The 21034-nt window shown below is 40.9% G+C and overlaps 1 protein-coding gene across 3 annotated transcripts in view; it reads left to right on the top strand.

The window, feature by feature from the left end:
* The window catches only part of erfl1 (Ets2 repressor factor like 1), a 107925-nt gene that overhangs the window by 47101 nt on the left and 39790 nt on the right, over window positions 1–21034 (top strand). For 2 of the 3 annotated variants that reach the window (XM_088084897.1, XM_042489131.2), the window contains exon 5: window positions 16132–16299. The gene's annotated coding sequence lies outside the window, so the exon portion shown is untranslated. Of the gene's footprint in view, window positions 1–12234; window positions 12354–16131; window positions 16300–21034 lie in introns of those variants that run through there. The other variant, XM_088084898.1, reaches the window with a different exon arrangement.

Below are 21034 nucleotides of genomic sequence, written 5' to 3'. Positions count from 1 at the left end.
CAGTCTCCCTTTTTCCTCCCCCCTCTCTCTCTCTCTCTCTGTTTCTCTCTGCGCTCTCATCCCGGATCTCTCCCCTGCGCGCTTTCTCCCCTTACACCTGCCTGTTTCTCCCCGCTTTCCTTTTTTTGGTTATGTAAAACATCAATTTCGGACAGGATCCGGTGGCACTGGAGTCGCTTTTTTCCAACTTTTTGTTGCTCCGAGGACAACTTTTCTCCCGCTCTAGTCCTGCGCGCTCCTTCCCCATCTCACTCATCTTGATTTTTTTCCGTCTCTCCCCCTACGGGCGGTATTCACTCACACTGCCACTCATACATCATGCCAGCGTTACTCTTCACCGATGTAGTTTAATGCGGGAGGAAGGATGCGCGCTCCGATCTGTTAAATTGCCCAGATTACCATCAGTCCTCTGCGCACGTCGACAGGATTCCCAACAACCCAAGAGGGAGCCGCTGGTCAAGTCAATGAAGGCGCGTCGGTGAAGGTAAGCATCCCACTTCCCTATTCTGTTACGGACAAGTGGCATTAATAATTGAGAAACGCGTCAGAAATGAGATTCTCGTGAGAAATATAATGCACTTTGGTGAGAGGGAAACGTACGCACCTCCTGCAGAAATTGATTGATGTAGGCAGTGTGTACGCTCGCGCGCCGGAGAGTTGTCGAACAGCGCGCAGTACGCAATACGTCTCCCCCCAAATACACCGGCAACAATTCCTAAAAGGTTTCTGCTTTAAAGTGAAAACGTGTTTGTGCGTTGCATTTGTGATTTATATCCTACTGCGAGGACCGAGACGTTAAGGAGAGAGAGAGGCAGATAGTAGACAAATGTGAGATGAAAAAGATGAAAAGTACAAGAGCGGTCGGGGAAGTGGAACACGAACTTGAGGGAATGATTCACTTCAAAAAAGTTGTGCAAGTCAAAACGGCGTAAGTGGACATCCGTGCATATGCGCTTGCACAGGGTCGTATTCTAATAATTGATGACTTTATGCTATTTTGTATTAATACTCTTCCAGGGGCGTCCAAACGTTATTTAATGGGGTCCAGATTGGATAATGTGAAAATACATGGGGGCCAGCTCCTCCTTGCATCTTACAGATTTTTAAAAAAATCACATGACAAATCACAAATGACACAAACACAACTGTTTTATCTTCAAGTGAAAAAAAATATTCAACTTTCCACTGCTCCTAAAAGTAGCAGCCCTCACTTTCGACGTTATGCTTCTTTGCCATGGCCATGTCTGCTACCTAACAGGAAATATCTAGTGTTAGGTAAACTTTAGTTTGCTTATCTACCGTCTGTTTATGAAAACACATACGTTTTGCTACAGTTCTTAGGTGCATGTCTACAAACTGTGATAGCCCTGCCATTGTGAGGTGAATGAAAAAAATGCAAAGAGATCTTGCTTGATTAAACAATATTGTTTTAGTCATACAGTATAATTTGAAAGACAAGCTGATGGCTGTTTAAAATTGGTCTGAGGGCCACAGTTGGCCCCCAGGCTGGACTTTGGACATGACTGCTATATACTGTATGTAAGGTGACTATAACCCTGCAGCTGCAGTCTTATATACTTAGTAATATAGTTATTGACGTTCCCAAAGACAGAAAATCATGCCTTTAAAGCATGCATGCATATGTTACATCTTTCTGTCACATATACCATTTTTATATCTTTAAGCATACCAAATATGTTCATGTATAACTTGCGGATGCTGTGATTAAAAGGAATTTCACTCAGTTTAAGACCACAACATCATTTATTTTGGCCCACGGTGGTCTGCTCAATTTTTGTGATTATGAATAACTCCATCCCAAACGCAGAGAGCAGAGAAGTGAGACTATAATGTTTGATGTTAGCTGATATATACCCTTTGGAGCTGCTGCTTTGATACAGAATGGGAGACTCACCCTCTGAACTTGTACAATGTTTGGTTGAGTTTATACATCATTGCAAGCTTTATGATATCTTTATGATTTCAGTTTCAAAACAAGTGGATGCGGCTGAGGAGGTCAAGGTTACAGAGGCTCTTTTATCACATGCAGTGCATATGGAAAAGTTCCTTGATAACTGTCTCAAAATTTTTGCACCATTAAGCACTTTTAACATTTGCAGTTTTATTATGGCGATTTTCCAAGATTATTACCTGCAAACACCTTTGAACTAAAGTTTATATTCTTAACATTTTACTAAGGACAGCAAAATTCTCAAATTATTGATAAAATAGTGCACTGATGCTTAATATTAACCCTGTTAAAAGTATTAAACTGTTTTCTTGTGGCTCCTCTCCTCTCATATAAGGTGCACAAAGAAACTGTCAGCATGACCTTTTCATTGATTTCAAGTTCAGGTCACACAAGGCCAAAAGCATCAGTTGTAAAACCGAGATGTCTCCAGCTGATTTTCTCAGTTATAGATCAAAATCCAATGTGCAGCAGGTTTTACGGCTCTAAATATGCTGGGAAATGAGGAATGCCATCTTCTGTGTCTGAGTTAGCCATGCAGTTATAGATGAAAAATGTCAGTTGGGGGTCGGTGTCTAGTTCATCTTGTAGAGCGTGCGCCCCATATGGGCTCATTCCCTAGGAGTGGCCAAGGTTCAATTTTAAACCTGTGGCCCTTCCCTGCATGTCATCGTCCCTCGCTCTCCCTTCTTTTCTGTCAGTCCTTAGCTTTGCTATCACAATGGAAAAAAGAGCCCAAAAGTATTCTTTTAAAATGTCAGTTGGTGACGATGCAACACTCCTGCTGTTGTTTTCACTTTGTGAATATTCTAACAAAATTGACGAAAAAGATAAGCTTTCATTACATGCACAAGTTAATGGGTGAATTTTCCAGAAAAACTTTAGTAGCTGTATAGATTGATTGTAGTTTTCAGTCCTGCTGATTTGGTCAGTTTGACTTTTTCTGCCTTTGTTTTGAAGTCAAAAACCACAGTGACTTGTCAAACATCATTCATATTTTGGTAACGAGGTGCAGCTTTTCATTTTTTGACTTCACCATAAAGTATTGCATTTCTTAAATACAACGCACTAATTAATGCAAACTAAGTAGCATCCTAAGATACTTTTGCTTTTCTAGGACACGTCAAAAATTATATTAGATGCTGAAGTAGAGGAACAATTCTGGTGTACACCCCATTGGACTGGAGTGGTATAGACTATTTTGGTTAATTCAGATTAATTTTCATGGTTCAGCATTGAATTTTAGTGTTATTCTCCTTTAAGTAGTTGAAATTTCACAGAGTAGCCTCGCTTAAGACCTTGTAAATCTAGGTATCCCCCCTCATCATGGAGAGAATCTACCTTTTGTCGAGTTAGGAATGTTGGGATTTCCTGGGGTTGAAGAACCAGATTCACATCTAATTTGCAACACCGACACCAGTGACCCTGCCCGAGACTTCTTGAGTCTGAATTTCTCAGACTTAAGACTGGCAGGGAGATGATTTGTTCCCACTGCAGTCTTGATACGTTTTTTTTCTTCATGGCCATGCCAATATCCCCGCAGTTTCCACTTCCTCCTGAAAGAACTTTTCCTATTGACACTGATAATGTGTTAATCAATACAGCAGTTTTGTGCTTATTCTAAACCGCATTATATCCGCACCCTGTGTATGAATCAAGGCTCTGCGAGGGCCCACTGCTAGGGAGCGTCCCTCCATTGATTAGGTATTAGCTTCACCACCTCCAACGCCCAGCCACTTGTTTGCAAACGGCGCTCTATTTCAGAGGTATTCAAACGATCACTAAGCATGGGAGCCAATATTTATAGAGGCTTTAACAGGTTCATTATAGTCAGTGCGGATGGTTCCTCCGAGGGATGGAGCACTCATAAAGGGCCCAGCGGAGTATGTCCCCATCCACTGAGCATTTGACAGTACAGTCAATGACTCCAATCATTCCTCATCTGCTTTATGGCCACACAGACGTTTATAGCTGTTATGGGGTTAAAATAAAAGCATTAATGGATGCGAAGGGCAGGCGCTCTATTCAGCAGGGTGCTGCATTTAATCAAGGGTCACTCTGTGTAAAGTCCATAATCCACTTGGTGACAGTTAAGGCCACCCCAGGGTTTTGCTTGTATACACACACTGTTGCTTCAGGGGAGGCGATGGTATGAAATGAACTCATTTTATTTACTTTAAGTGTGAAAAAAAAGTCCTGCACACTCTCAATCACTTGTACTCAATTTATCGATGATGTTTTGGTCCTAAGATCTTCATCTTGTGAAGTCATACCGACAAAAAGCATAATTTTGTTCGAATTTTTGACTCGGAACAGCTGTCAATAAGAGTTTCTGATGTGCAAGATGTTTTTAGTAACACTTACCTAAAATATACAATACTACATCTCTAAAATAATAATATAAATTTTCTCATGCGGAATCTTAATCTTTTCTTTGCAGCGAGTGTTTTTCAGATTATCTGTGCCAGAGATGTTCTAATACCGTTTTTCCCATCTTGATACCAGTACCTGAACTCGTTTATCTGGCCATAACAAGTTCCAATCCAATACTATTGTGTTAAAAAAAACATTAACCGCTGTATATTACTAACCGTGTATGGATGTGCAATGAATGCTATCATTGTATGGGATGGCTCAGGTTAAACTCTTCGTAAACATGAACAAATACATACAGAATATGAATGGCATAAAACTTTCCTTCATTATCTAGTTTGACATTTTGCAAATGGCTCGTGTTGCTTCCAGACTTTTATCTAGAAGCAATGTCTTCTTTGCCACTCTTAAACAGTAGTTGCCAGTGGCTGTACAGCCCAGCTTGCTGTTTAGGCTACTGTTTTAGAGCAGGGAAGAATTAATTTCTGAGAAAACTGCCATTTTATCCAAGTATGAAACTATTTGAAGTTTATTAATAATGTACGTGGTGTTTTATTGGTGCATAGACTCCTGTTCTCATAGATCCGAGAAACAGCATTTTAGGCAGTACTGAAAGCATTTTTAATACTTTGGTATTGGTATCAGAGCAACTCTAATCTTTAGTGCACCAAGTTTATTGCCACACTTCCTGCATTAGTGAGCAACAACCTTCCATTTACTTGCACTCTTTTTTGTTGTACTATATCATGCAGAAAATACTCAAGATTACAGTATGATGACATGCAAATTGTGCTAAAATCAGACTTTCAATACTGGTATCAGTTTTGGAACAACCCTTGTCTATATTGTCTCCTTGTTTTCAGTCAGATTTCCTGCATTTGTGCAACAGCCTGCCATTTACATGCACTCTTTTTATTGTACTAAATTATGCATAACATTTTCAAATTACAGTATAACATGCAAATAGTGCTAAACTCTAGGTTCCAATACTCGCATTGGTATCAGAACAACTTCGGTCTGTAGTGCATGATCTTTAAAATCACACTTCCTGCATTAGTGAGCAACACACTTCCATTTACATGGACTCTTTTTATTGTACTAAATTTTCTAAAAATACCCAGTTTACAGTATGATGGCATGCAAATTGTGCTAAAAGCTAATTTACGATACTGGTATTAGTAACAGGAACAACTTAAAATTTGTAGTGTAGCACATTTAAAATCACATCTCCTGCAATTGCACTCTTTCTTTTTTACATGCACTCTTTTCATTGTATAAAGTCGTGCAAAAAATACTCAGATTACAGTATAATGACATGCAAATTGTGATAAAAATCTATCTTCCAATAATGGGTTTGGTTTTGGAATCGCTTATATCTATAGTGTCCCCTTGTCTACAGTCAAACTTCATGCATTTGTGCAACAAACTGACTTTTACATGCACTCTTTTAATTTTGTCAAATTGTGCATAAAATTCTCAGATTACATTATGATTACATTAAATAGTGCTCAAATCTAGCCTCCAATACTGACATTTGTATCAGAACAATTCTAATCATTAGTGTACAATGTTTACAGTCAAACTTCCTACATTAGCGAGCAACAACCTAAAAAAATCTAGCTCCTTCTTTCTATCTTTCTGTTTTTTGTCTTGCTACACGTGTATTTCCACTGTCAGCATGCTGGCACAAATCTAAGCCCTTGAACTTGTGTCCACTCATTTCTGTCTCCTTCCTCTTCCAAATGATCATTATTCTCTTGCACTCCCCACAGTGCCTCCTTCAGCCCTGTTGAGCTCCTGTTTGAATTGTTTCTCTTGCTAAAACTACCTATTTGTGTTCCCCACTTTCTTTCAGTTCGCTTCCCATCTTCCGCTACACCCAAAGCAGCTTTCCTTTAAGACAACGTGCCCCCTGTTTTGGAGTCACTGACCCCCCTCGGCTCTCTCTTCTCCCTGCCCCGTCTCCCACTTAACCCCATATTTCACAGCTGAACTACGGCTAATTTCCCCCCAGTCCTGCGAACAGCGCTCTCTCTACTGCTGGAGCACGCTTAATTACCCACAATTAAAGCCAAATGCTAACGAGAAAATTGCTCTGTTATGAAATGACTTCAAAAGAACTAGAGTAAGTAGAATAGATTGGAGGGAAAAGTTGGGTATAGCCTCGGGTGGCAGGGAAGAGCTTCTGTGCTGTGTTTTCCCCTCAAGCTGTCTCAGTGGAAGGCAGTAAGCAAAGACTCCGCTGGCAACACCCAAAGCTGTAGACTACAATATTCAACAGCTAAACTCAAGTGTTGGTACTAAGAAAGCACAAGTATTCACTTTAGTAATGGAATCAGTAATTGGAAGCTTTGTTGTGAGAGGGGAAAAGACTTTGGTTGCCTGTTTGGTCTCTTTAACCAGAAGAGTTTAAAATATGCAATACATATAGCTTCCATGTCTTACTTAAAGATATATATGTTCAATCATGTCTCTTGACTGCACAGAAATAACAGCTATAGCTGGTGTGACCAATGGATTTTGTATGGATTGCTTGCACTTTGTGTGAGATGAAATTATGGTCAGTCTCTTAGCTGACGCTTATTACATTTCATGAATTGAAAGTGGCAACCTGTAATCATTGTACTAACATGGTCTTTTCAAGTCAAAGACATATTGCGCCTGCTGTTGATGCATTTATGATGTACAATATTGCACCCAATATTAGTTTCTGCTTCAAGTGGACATAAAGCGTTTGGAGAACCATGCTTTTTGCAACACAGTACATATAATACATGCTTACCGTTTTATATTAGCTACAAAATCAAAAAATTTAAAGTGTCCGCTCATCCAAATATAAAATAATAACAAAAAGAAACAAACATTTTCTTACTTACCTCTCGTATGTTGTAAGGACAGATGGCTTTGTTTTCATTTTCTGCCTACATTGCAATACAGTGGAGGTGAATGGAATGTCATTTTGGTTCCCACAGCATTGAAAAATCACATTTAACCAAACTAAAGGTCTAAATGCAGTACGTAATGGGGCTCTGTGTTAGCTGCGGCGAAAAAGCTAACAGCAACAGTACAGACAGCTTGTGGTGCCAAACAGGGGAACTGAAGGGTACGCTACGCTGTAACCATGACACCGTCCTGATTTTAGACATAACTAACATATGAGCGTAGTGCAAATTGGCAGTGGTGAGCTAGCCTTTGGAATTCACACATGCACTAAAATGCACCGCATGTGGACGGATTGTCTTACTGCAAAAAAAAAAAACAAACAAAGCCCAGACTGCACAGAAAGCATGACTTTATTCTCTGTTTAGGATGCCATTACTCAACAATATCTTAATATGGCAAGTAACGGTTTGCTGCTGAATGTCCCATACAGAACCTTTTAAGTACAGTGATGCTTTGAGCTAAAATACTAACTTCAGCATTCAGATAATTTTAACTGTTAATCATAATAACCCACCCTGTAACTGTTAACACGTATCAGTCAAATGCATACATTTCAGCTTCCTTTTGGTGCTAGAGGAAAAGTGGGGAATCACGTAAGTCAGGCTTCATCCTTTGGGAACTATCCATCCAAAAGTTGTTAAGGTATTTCAGTCTGAAACAAAGTGGTGCATCAAACAACCAACATTGCCTCCATAAAGCAACACCACCAGCATGGTCTGGGTAATCTACAATTTCACTCTGATCAGTTTTCACAGGAACAATTTTTTAGGATATAGTTTGAAAGAAAGCTTCTCACGTGTTCACAGTTAGGTCTGTAAATTATTTTGAGTATTCAGGACTTTTGGAAATACACATTTAAATAGAGTTTATAACTCCCCTTCTTCATAACTGTGAGCACCATAATTGAAATTCAGTTCACCTCCGTTGTGTTGTACAGATATCTCTAACTGTGGCCACGTAATACCAAAGCTACCTACATGGCTAACCCAATAGGTAAATTAAAACATATATGTAGATTTCTAATTTGTGTTGACAGACTTTTTAAGTCGTGTTTTTAGGTTGCTCCACATCAAAACAACACAGTTGGAGATGACTGGCAGAAATAAAATAGCTGATTGGTGCCACCAGAACGAATCCTCCTACATTTAACAAGGTTACACTGCCATCGCAAACACATTCTCGTAACATAACAGCATTATCTCGTGAAACCTTGCTGAAAGAGTCTCACAGCGGTCAAGCTGAATTGAGACACCCAGATGTTCGAACGTATCCGGCACAATATACTCGACCGCAAACCCCCAATCCCTGTCACCAAGGAATGAGCTGAGTCCCCCCCCTTCTACCTCCCAACTCAATCCAATCTACAGCCGGCAAAATGAAACAAATAAACACTAATTCGGATTATTTACGTCCAGTTTACACCACATGACGCAAGGTATGAGAGAGAGAAAAAAGAGCTATATGGTGGGTGGATAATTGTAACAGTGGTAGTAATAAGTGCAGCAGCTACAGTGATAACAATTAGATTTGATTTCATTTGAGAATGCCTCCACAGCTGCTCCCCACTCACCCCCTTAACCCCCTTCTTCCCCTTTTTCCCTTCCACCCCCTCCTCTCCCTCCCTCCCCTCGCTCCTCTCCCCCTAGATTAAAGTGGGTGTGTTAATTCCGTGGTGTAGCGATCGAACAGCTCTGGCAACAATGGGAAATGGGCTATTGATCAGAACAGCTCAGATTAAGACTAGGCAGTGGAGCTCTTTCTTGCTCTCTTTCCCCTCCTTTTCTCTCCATTTCCCATCTTCTTCTGCCTGTCTTCCTGTCTGTCCTGCTTGTGTCATCCCCCCACACCCACCCCCATCCCCATGCTCCCTCTCTCTTGTCTTTCTCACCCTCAAAGAAGAAGAAGAAAGTGTTTGCATGTATAAGAGAGTCCAAGAGTCTATGAGGATTTCCTTGTCCTTTCCTCCATGTCCCTCCTCCCTTGCTCTCCTCTCCTAATTTCTGCGCCCTCGAGAAACTCCTCTGTTCTCTCAAAGCATCACATTTTAGCTTTGCCACATCTAAAAGATGCATAGAGGCTGACAACAAGTATACAGTAGCCCCGAGCAGAAATATAATGCACAGATTGTGAGCCTTTTACCAGTTCACTCGGCTGCAATTTGACATCCATTCACATGAGATTTTATATCAATCAGTCACAGCGAGGCCTCGTGTCGTGCCACAATTAAAGTCCGCCCTATCAGAACAGCTCACATACCAAAATTAGCTGTCATGATCGGGCTGCGGGACAGAACACATTGGATTTGCATTGAATAGACATAAAACATACCAAATGTGAGGAGACAGCAAATCCATACAGTGAAAAGTGAGCTAAGAATCCCCTGCTCTACTTATATTAATTAACTCAGTCAATGGGGATGTGATAGGTCAGTTATTCATCCTCTTCCAGCGCCTCCCCACTCTGTCACATATACCTCCCAGGTGTCGGAGGCGCAGACGCTCCAGCTGCTGAGCAGGGATCAGCGGGGAAGAAAGAAAGAAAAAAAAACGCCCCTGCTGTGGACATGAGAATGCGCTGGTTTGAGATCAGTGGTTAGAGGTTATTGGCACGTTTGAGTGTGTCCGCTTTTGCCCTTTTTTTGGATTTTAGAGGTGACATGCACAAATGTAACAGACACTGTGTACATGTGCAAATACTGTCATGCACTGGCAGCAGACACACACACACACACACACACCAGTGGTCACATCAATATTGCCATGACCCTCAGGGGACTCGCAGTATTGGCAAAGCTTTCATCTGCTGAGTGTGTGAGCGTCTGATACTCCTGCTCTTAACACACACACACACACACTCAAGCTTAACATACAGTGAGATAAAACAGCCATACACACAATCAAATATACAAAGCTACACTCAGTGCAGATTTGTGCAGGTTTGGACCCAAAAATCTGGCTGAAGAGTTGGGAAAATGTGAGCTGGAGGGGTTAACAAACAGTGTAGGGAGGCTGGGATCAGCAGTCAACACTAGAGGGCGATAAAGTGTGTGTGAGTGTGTGGTGATGTATGGCTGTGACCATGACCACATTGTAGCATCATTGCTCCATACTTTAACATTTTTAGCCACCAGCAGTCTACACGTTTTTTTCTTTTGATTTGAAACTCATTCAAAAACATGAGGTATGTAGGGGGAGTGAATTTGCCTTTTAAAACATTTCAATTAGTGTAACAACTAATGATTATTTTCATCATTAATTAATTTGCTGATATTGTCTTGATTAGATGATTAAACATTTGCTCTATAAAATGTCAAAAAGGTGGTAAATATGCCCAAATATGACATCTTCAAGAAACGGTACTAAACCTAAAGATAATCAATTTACAAACAATCACTGTAAAATAGGAAAAATAAATCCTTACATTTCAAATTTTGGAACCAGTGTGAATGTTTGGCATAAAGAAATTTATAATCAAAATAGCTGCAGATTGATTTTCTGACCAGTAATTTCAGCTGACATTCCTGTCATCCCATTATCACCGGTAAAAATACTTCTTACTGGCCCATTGCTCCTGCTCAGCACCAAACCAAGAGATACCAAAAAACTATCACCTCCCAAAGCTGCTTTTCACCTCCAGCACATAATCACTGCGTATATGCCCTTTACCCTCTTTAGCAGTGGGTGCATGTCATGTTATCAGTGCAAGAATTTGACCCTTTTTTTGACTGTCTGAGACGTTATAAATCAGAGTAACTTCAGCAAGACACCCAGCAAACATCTCAGCATCCCGTTCTTCCTTCCAGCTTCAATCCCCCCTTCTCCCTCATCCTTCGATCCCTTCACCTCTCCTCTCCTCTCCTCTTTTGATTCCCTTGTCATAGACTCCGGCTCTCTGCACTCGAGTGAGCTCCATAGGTTTACCTAATTGATTATTAAGTTGCTGATTGGGGATCAATTAAATAATTAAAGTTTGTTAAGGGCAGAGTCAATTTACTGGCACGGGAACCAGGGCATGCTCTTCTTCACTCTGTGCGCGTGTGTGTGTGTGTTAGCACAGGTGTGTGTGTGTGTGTGTGTGTGTGTGTGTGTGTGTGTGTGTGTGTGTGTGTGTGTGTGTGTGTGTGTATGAGTTCATTTATTCAGACGATTGATAGAAGTGATGCTATTGAGTTGAAGACAGATAATGTGTTTCATCTTAATGTGGATTTCGCTGCAGGGAAATTGATGAATTTCTGCTCGGCTGTCTACTAAAGCCAGACTGACAGGTAGAGCTTGACCTTTGGTGAGTGGCGTTTTAGGTTTCCTTTATTTATATAGAGGAAGACGAAGAAGAAGATAACATTGTGGCCAGGTTGCATTTGACTTCACATAAAAAGAGGAAATAGCAGTGACTTTGAATCCAGTGTTGGATTTAGGTGGTTTTCTCTCAGAGAAAACACAGTTGCACTTGCACCAGTTAATCCTTCATGTCACCACTTTCTTTTTGTCTTTGGGCAGTTGCTCCCTGAATCAAGTTGAGCAACTTTTTGGGGTCAGCATGTTGGTGACTCCTTGGTGGCAGGGAGGTGAGACAGATGGAGAGGCTTCCCTTGTGGTAGCAAATAGAGCCCCCCCCCCCAAAAAAGAGAAAACACACACTATTACACATACACACTCTCTCTCTCACACACACACACACCTCATATATGAGACACAGGAGCGGAAACGGGTCGAATCCTACTTCAAATTCTCTTTCCTCTCGGCTTGTCGACCGGGGAAAACAAACCGACCCGAGGCACAGCGAATGGGGATTTACTAATTAACTACTTACACACGCGCACACACACACAGGAGAGAGAGAGAGAAAGAGAGAGAGATGCACACCTCCTCTACTTGCCTCCCTCCCTCCTCCTCCTCCTCCTCCTCCTCCCCTCCCTCCCTCTGCTCTCCTCCTCGGGTTCAGGTTGGTAGTAGTGCTGCCTCTCCGGTCGCTGGCTCGCTGCGCCGTCAGAGTGAATGCGTGTGGATAGACTGGTCGCACTTCAGCCGGTGAGAGCTTTAACACCACTTCCTGAGAATATAAAACGGAGGTATGTTGTACATTTGTACAATTTATTGCATATAATATACATCTTTTTTTTATTATTAGTGCATGAATTATTTTTTGTTGAGGGGAAAAAAAGTTGTGTGTACCGGCGTTTGTCTGTTGATGGATTTGTGCTGGCGATATTATTGCTTTTAATAATTTTGCTATTGTTTGTGTCAGTTAGAGGATTGCATTGTAACGAAAAGCGTGCGTAATTTACGCAGCCTCTTTTTTGCTAGTATTTGGAAGCTTGTTTTCCACTCTCGGTTTCTTTTTGGAAACTTCGTGCAAGTTTAAATCTTTAGCACACACATTATATTAGCACACACATTATATTGTGGTTTTGGGCGTGCATGTGCAGATGTGAAAGTCTCGGCTACACGGCAGCACTCTGATGCGTTCAGCTGTCGACGTTGGCCCGGATTAGCCTTTAAGTGTCTCTATTTGTTAAGGCGTCCAGCCCTCACCTCCACACCGCCGTATCAATCAGTCAATTAAACAGCCACTCACACACGGCGAGCTGCACGAGACCTCAGCCGGTGCATCTCTCTCTCCCTCTCTCTCTGGTCCATCTATGTGTGTGTGTGTATGTGTGTTTATGCATGTGAGTGTGACCCCATTTAATTTAAATATACTACAAAGTGTGTGTGTGTGTGTGTGTGTGTGTGTGTGTGTGTGTGTGTGTGTGTGTGTGTGATGTTTTGGCTCTAGTGCATTTATTTTTTCTAGTGCATTTTTTATTTTGTGGTGTGTGTCATGCTGCTCTTGCTTTACACTCACATTTTGGTATGTAATTGCACGTGCTCATATTTTGGTTTAGCATTTTTTTTTTTAAATTAATGATTAATCAGTTTTTTGTTTTACTTTTTCGACTTTAATCAGTCGGAATCAATTTCAAATTCAGCCGTCTGCCTTAAAGAGTTTTCAAAGAATTTCGTAGTCATATATATATATACAAACATTTTGATTTTTTCCCCAAGTTTATATTCCCAGTTCTGCACAAAACAGTATTTCCACCACCACCAAAAGCAAAGGAAAAAAAGCCAACCAGCTCCAACTGTTGGACTTTCTGTGACCGTCCGTCAATGTGTTCTCCAAAGGAAAAAGCCGAAGTTTACTCTAACAGGAGTCGAGCCGATGATTTGTATGTGTGTTCTCAGACTCGCATGGGAGTTTCTTTCAGAAGTGGGCGCATCGATACAGAGCCGAGCCAAAATATTTGGAATAATCTTTACGTGGATTCGCTGGTCTCTCCTTAGATTTTTTTTTTCTTTTTAGGTGTTTACCCCCTTACAACTTTGATGCATATTTATGTGCGCCGTGGGTGTACTCCATCAATTATTTGTGCCAGTATATTTCCAGATAAACAGTGTTTGTAAATCAATACATGCATGTAACTATTGCAGATTAAGAGATCGATCAATGGATCCACCCTTACCCCGACCAATGTTGTTTTTCTGGCGTCAATTATTCACATCTAACTTTGCACAACACCAACAAAGTTTTGCTGCGTGTGTGTGCGCGCGCGTGTGTGCGTGTGTCTGACAGAAAAACAAGATTTGCAAAAGGAGAAAGCTTTTGGTTGTTTGTTTAATTTACCGGCAAATAGATTTACCAAAATGTATAATAATTATAATTCTAATAATATTACTATTTTGTCTATCGATTTTGAATGTATTTGTTTTTATATAAATACAGAGAATAAATAAAATAATACTAAATTACAGTGAATTATTTTATTAAATTAACAGCTTTTTTTCCGGCATCATTAAAACTCGTTCTGGCTTTTTGTAACTTATCAAACAGTCTCACTCTTCTTCAGCACGTTGGCCTGTAACTCTTCGTCCTGTCTGTGTTTCCTGTGTGTGAAGTTTCAGGCCAACGCGTGAGCCTCTCCTCTGCAGCCTCGTCCACGAGCTCAGGCCGCTTTAATTGGATTATTGCCCTGGTTTTGTGCCGCTTCTCGCCGGCCGTCTCATCCGTCTCTGCGCTGTCAATACTTGGTGGAAATATTTCCGACATTAAATGGCATTTGGGGAAATTTCTCCCCACGTCACTCACCCTCCCCTCCTTCATCCTTCACCTCTACACGACTGGCTTTGAACTCGTTAACCCGTCCAATTACATTTGTTATAATATCAGCGCTTTAACGCTGCTGCTATTTGCCACACACTGTGCAGACACATCATATAAATACCTGCAGCCACTGATAGCTCCTTCTTGCTCCGTTTATTTATAGGGATAATAATAATAATAATAATAATAATAATAATAATAATAATAATAATTAATAATAACAATGTCAATAAGAATAATAATAAAAGGTCGATTACATTAAGTAGATCTGCTCTCATATAACAAGTAAAATAAAACTTTCGTTTAAAAGTAATAGGCCTATTCCCTAAATTATTGTTATTATTATTATTATTATAATCGAACGAATGGTTTGTACTCAAGTTTATTTTTTAAGCATCCTGTTCAAAACTTGATGCTGCACCTTTTCCACAAAATGTACAAATATTAAATTAGGTTGCCACCATAATACCATAATTTTTATAACTTCAAAATAATCGATTTAATTTCATCTTTTAAAAAAATATCATGTAGAATAAAAAACGCCTTACTCATTTACTGCTGTTCTGTCCGTTATTCATTAGTTATTCACTCGCCGTAACTTCCACTAAAGGAAAATACAAATATTGCCGTTTCTTTTTTACTCGTACATCTTTGCTTTTGCTTTATAGCTGGTTTTTTTTTAGAGAACTGTTAATTATTCTCTTATATTATACTCCTAAATTTTTACATGTTACTTTATTTGGGCTTTTTTATGTCAAGTACAGGCTGTGAATCAAACTTTTCTTTCGGGGTTAAGATCGTGATTCTTTGATGAGGATGTAAGATTTTGAATGTATCCTTCCTTCCTAATATATTTCTCTTTTCTCTATATTCCCCCCCACTTTTCTCTTTTTGGAAATAGACTATCGCCTTTCTTTTATTCATCAAGGCAGTCGACTTATGGGGGCTCTCACCTCTCCTCATCTCCATCTCATTCGGAAAAGAAACTTCTGACTGGCGCGAGAGGCGGGTTTTGATTTTTTAAAAATGCTCTCATCCTTAATGTGTTGTCATCTGGAAAGCAATTTCGTATGATCAAAGTGCGGCTAGTTAGTGCGGTCAATATCCTTTCCAGCAAGCTTCTCATATATCGATAACAAGACAGCAGAGCCTCTCGCTGAGCTGCATTCAGGGCCTCTGGATCCGCTCTGTGTGCCGAGAAACCCGGATACACCCTGTGCGTAAAAAGAGCTAAAACCTCATTCATATATATATATATATATATATATATATATATATATATATATATATATATATATATATATATATATACTTCCATATAATTAATGCATTGGGGATTTTGTTGAAATATTTCAGAGACATTAACTTGTGGAGTGAGTATAAAGTCGTTAAGTGTACCAAAGTCATTATGGGGTTATTATAGTGATTTTTCTCGTTCTGGCATCTCTTCCTCCCGTTAGCTGTCTCCGTTACTGTACGACAGTAAAGAGTAAATAAGGTGATTGATCTGTGGTCCATGTGGCAGCAGTGGTCCTGCGGGAAAACAACACAAGCCCCAGGATCGGCTCCACTCAGTTGGACCAAAGCGCCAGCGCTGCCCTAATTTATTTACTCTCATTTTGTTATTTTCATTTCAGATTTGAATGAAAAGAATTGTCTTTGTGTTTTCACCGTGAGAATTTAATGGACTATAATTTTATTTACAGTGACGCCTTCGTGCAGTGCGACAGCGGCACTTTCCCCCTCTCGCCTCCTCCTTCCCGGATCGGAACTCAAGAAGCGCAGCGGCGAGCAAACTCCAGTCCAGTCCGAGAGACGGTGATCGGGCTTCGGCCTCAGGTGCATCTCTGAGGCGGGGCGACGCGGAGGTCCAGGTGGGTGGACTTCACCTTCAACTTGCCAATATCTCAATCTCCCTTTGCTTTACTCGCTGCTTTTCTCTTGCTCTCGCCTTCGTTTCTCTTTGATAAAACACGCTCATTAATTGCAAAGAAAAACAGCACATTTTCACATTATATGGACCTGAAGTCACTTCAGGTCAAGATGTTTTTCCACGGGAAGAGTCATGTGGCGCTACTTTAAAACTGTACATATGGAGATTACATTGTGACACTTGCAGATGGATTAGTAATTTTATCCCTGTTTTTGTATTAATCTGAAGCTACATTACAATATGAAATATTTGAAACCTTCTCTCAGTGAATGTTATTCAGGAACTCTCACTGCAAATTATGAACAAAGACATTTTGATTATGACATCATGTGTTGATTCAATAATGAAAGTTGCAAGATTTTCTTTACTTTTAGGAGTTTGCAGTAATATACCAGTTTTAAGATATACCGTGACATAAAAGTTGATTAAGGTATCCTTCCATATAAAATATGGCGATTGACATTTGCTTATCAACGATATTGGGGGTAAAAAAGTAACTGGGTTGAGAATGTCATTGTTTATTTTAGCTATTTTCAAAAGGGAGGCTGTTTACACATGCTTCCATTAAAAAATGGTTTCAAGTATTAATTATAATGAAAAAACATTTGCTCAACCAAAACTAACCCTCCTGTTTTCAGTCATTTACGGGTCATTCTGACTGATAATAATATTAAATCTGTATTGTATTCTGTATTATATTGGAGATAGTAATTGTACCATGAAAATGTCATACCATGGCAACCCCACTTTGATCAGCTTTGGATTCAGTTTTTTATTTTTTGTTTTTTATTTTAAAACCTCTTTCTTGCTTTTTAAAACATTTCAGCGTCAAAGCACCTGTCTGTGAATAATCAGAGGTGTCAAATGCGCCATGTAGTAGCCCTCGGCCATTACTGATCACATGCAAGACTCTCCTCCAGCCAGCCAATGTCTGAACGCTTCCTTCGGCTCCTCTGCTCCCTCACTAATTCTTCCTGTCTGATATTAGCCCCTTGGCTCACCTTAAAATTTATGTTTTATTATTCATTATTCAGCATGCATTACTGTTTGCTTGTAGACACACTTCTACCTGTTAGACTCCGAGCTTATAGGGCAATTGAAGGACTCCTCTGTATCTTTCCAACCATCTCCAAGCCTCTGTCCTGCTTCCCCCTCCCTCATTTACCCCCCCCACCCTCTCTCCCATGGCCCTCATACCCCTGTCGTCTCTTGCTGCCACACCTGGTAACTACAAACTTGTACACAATAATAACAGCCAGATGTATCCATCTATCTCTCTATCTAGCCTGTCGGCAGTTAGTGGAGTGGCTGAGAGACTTGCAGGCGTGAAAGGTCAGTTAATCAATGGTGCACAATTTGACAAATCCCAGCGACTCTTATCATCCTCACGGGCGTTTAGGGCCGAAAGGAGGACCACCGAGATAAATGCTTAATCCCGACTGCACTGTGTGTGTGTGAGAGAGAGAGAGAAAGGACAGATACAGGAGCGATGTGAGGCAGATGGGCATGCAAAGAGGTTGGGAGGTTGAGGGGGGGGGGGGGCTTTGAAGTGTGAGAGAAATGGGAGAAAGAAGGAGACGTGGAAGTGGCTCAAAGCAAAACTGGAAGGTGAACAAATGTGGACGCATTTGGAAATGACAGATTCTCCTTTTCTCTGTCACAATCACAAACAAAAAAAAAAAGGGACGACTTTGTGGCTCTCAGATCATCGAGGTTGGCCTCAAGCTGGACAAGCCATGCACATGCCTCGTGGGTTGACATAGAAATCCTGGTTCACTCTCAGTTATGGCTCTGCTGCTGTGTGTAAAGTTGAGAAAAACCTGAGCAAAACAAAGGTATGAGTGGTTGAATTCTCCTGTGGCATGTTAGCCCGCCTGCAGCAGTGTGCAACCAAGAGGAAAATGAGCTTTTGTCCACAAGGCTGGCCTCTTTTTTCCCTCCGTTTTTTTGAACTGCAGGGGTTTGGGAGGTGGCACAATTTCTTTGCCCTTATACCCTTAACAAGGATCACTCTAGTATGACACTGCTGCTGTTGTTTTGGATTAAACTGTAATGCACTTTTTCAGGGATGCACAATAATATTGGCACGTCATTGGTATCAGCAGATATTGGCTCTAAAATGAAATATTGTAATCAGCAAACATGCTGATTTCTGCCTATATGATAAACAGATATATATTTTTATTAACAAAGTGAACATGTACAAAACATCAACCCTAAATTAAAGTATTTTTCTTATTTTGCACGAACAATTAATACTACATATCCCTAAAAGCATTGTGTTTTATGTTTTCATCTGCTGGTGGACCATCACAATTAGAATATGCATAATATGATGTTAATTCCACTACAGAAGAGACTCAATGATCGCTAAGATTAGAGGGAAAAGGGTAGTTATTGTATATTGATATCTGTTATCGGTTAACTGAGTTGTCATTTATCAGCATATCGGATATCGGCAAAAATATCTAGCATCCCCACACTTTTTGAATTGTTGTGCTTTTATTGGCATTGGTTTAATTTAGGATTATGACCAAAACTGTGTCATTGCCATCAAAACTGATATCCTACATGCATGCGTGTGCATGTGCACTATCCGTCTGCATGCTTTTTTTCTACAGAGCTGCTTGAGCAATCACACAGACGGACGCTCATGTCCTTTATCTCCATCTCAATACAAGTTCAGTGTAATTCGATTGAGATTAGTTGCACTGGCATGACAGCAGATCCCTAGTATTGCCAAAGCACTTAGGAGGCAATGACAGGACCACATCGACGCGCGCTAACACATACACAACACCCTGCGACTGGCCAACCTTGTAGAGAGAGAAAAACAGAGTGAGCGAGAGAGAGAGAGAAAGACAAAGTGGAGAATGGAGAGACAGAGTGACAGCCAAGTCAAAGAGGTTTTGGCAAAATCTCAGGATGATGAAGTTAAAGGATGATAGAAAGTTGTCGAAAGAGTGCGAGAAAAAGAGGGGGAAAATGATGAAGGGACCCGGATGACGAGCAGAGCTGAAGCATGACAGAGTGCGTCCAAAAAAAAAGATGAAAGAATGATTGACTCATGAGGGGAGTGATGGAGGGAGAGAGGAGAAAGAAGGGAGGGAGATGAAATGGAGGTAGAGGAGGTGAAAAGGGAGCAAGCGGACTGAGGACAGAGAAAGGGAGGACGAGAGATAAAGGGAGCAGGAGAGGATAAAATGTTTAAGAGTGATGTACGAGAAGAGGGGAGAGGAAGAGATTTACTAGAAGAGAGATTAAGTCAAGTTGTCCCCGGTCAGTCATTAATCCGATTTAAGAGCAATTAAGGTGAGACTGATTCCTTCCTAGAGAGAAAGAAATAGATGGAGAGGGTGAAGAGAGGGAGGGGCGAGAAAGAGGGGAGACAGCAAGGGAGAGAAGAAAAGAGTGATTGAAAGAGAAAAGTGGGAAAATAGAACAGGTGTCTGAACTCTGAATGCAGGTTAGCGGACAAATTAGAAGCAATGCAGAAAACGTGGTGACATATTTTAAACCGTGAGATGCAATTACATTACACTGTTCTAATAACATGCTCTATGAAAATAGATCAACCTACACGTAAAGCTGTTGAAGGTCAAACAGAGGTTAGGGTGAGAGGTGAAATTAAAGAAAAGATGGTAGTACATTAGGTTTTGGTCGTGTTTTTTTCTCCCACAAAAGAAATAAGACATTTCTCGTGAGATCAGGATCATACAGAAATACCTCCTGACACTGCTGACGGAAACTTAATGTGAAAGCAACCAAGCAGGACTTCCAGTCTGCATGCTAGAGCGCCGCTACCTGTGAGATTATTCCTCCAAGAGCGGACAGAAGTTGTAAAGTTGAGTGTAAGGTGAAGGCACAGAGGCCGTTTTCCTCTCGTCAGCACGAGACAGAAAAGGGCAGAGCGGAGATGGAGAGACGGAGAGTGAGGGACCCAGTGAATCTCCTTTGAATGAAAATGGAAAAAAAAGCACAGAAGCAATGAAGGAAGTTCCCCTCCTCCTCCTCCTCCTCTTCCTCTTCCTCCTCCTACACTAACAAACCCCTCCAATCCCCGCTCGGTGCGCTCTGTTGTTTCCAGATGTGTATCAGAGGTCTCGGGGTCGACAGAGGGGTCCCTCCACTGCTGTAGCATTTGTATGTCTATTGGGAGATGGTGGTCCTGATAGCTCGGCCGTCTGACACGTACACAACAGTACATAAATCAAACGCACACATACACACACTCACTCCATTTATCTCCCACTCGAGCAGCGCGGTGATAGCAGCCAACTCTGCATAGAGTCAGAGAGAGGGAGAGGGTTGTGGTCTGTCTTGTTAAGTGGGATAGTAATGGGGAGCTGTGAAAGGTTTACTTCTGTTGCTGCCATCTCTATTGTTCAGGCCTTCCCAGCGTTTGTGCCTCTTTTGTTTGATGTGCCTGAACAGTGTACAGCACACTCGACCGCGTCCATAATTGCTGTTCCACCAAAACTGCAGGACGAGAGTGTGTTATTATGAAGCCCGTTAAGGCAAAGAATGGGGCAAATTGAAAGCTGAGGTCATAGATTTTGTTGTGCGACATGTTAGGCATCTGAATGGAAATTATTTTACATGATTCCATTCAGTTTTTTAAAAGCTGCTCGCCATTATAGAGAAAATTACCTTATACACATCTCCTTATTTTATTT

Source organism: Plectropomus leopardus, chromosome 11, assembly GCF_026936395.1.
Source record: "Plectropomus leopardus strain MGB_pleo_1.0 chromosome 11, ASM2693639v1, whole genome shotgun sequence".
Classification (NCBI taxonomy): domain Eukaryota; kingdom Metazoa; phylum Chordata; class Actinopteri; order Perciformes; family Serranidae; genus Plectropomus; species Plectropomus leopardus.
Note: the sequence above shows the minus strand (reverse complement) of the source record. Positions and strands in the feature narration are given on the sequence as shown.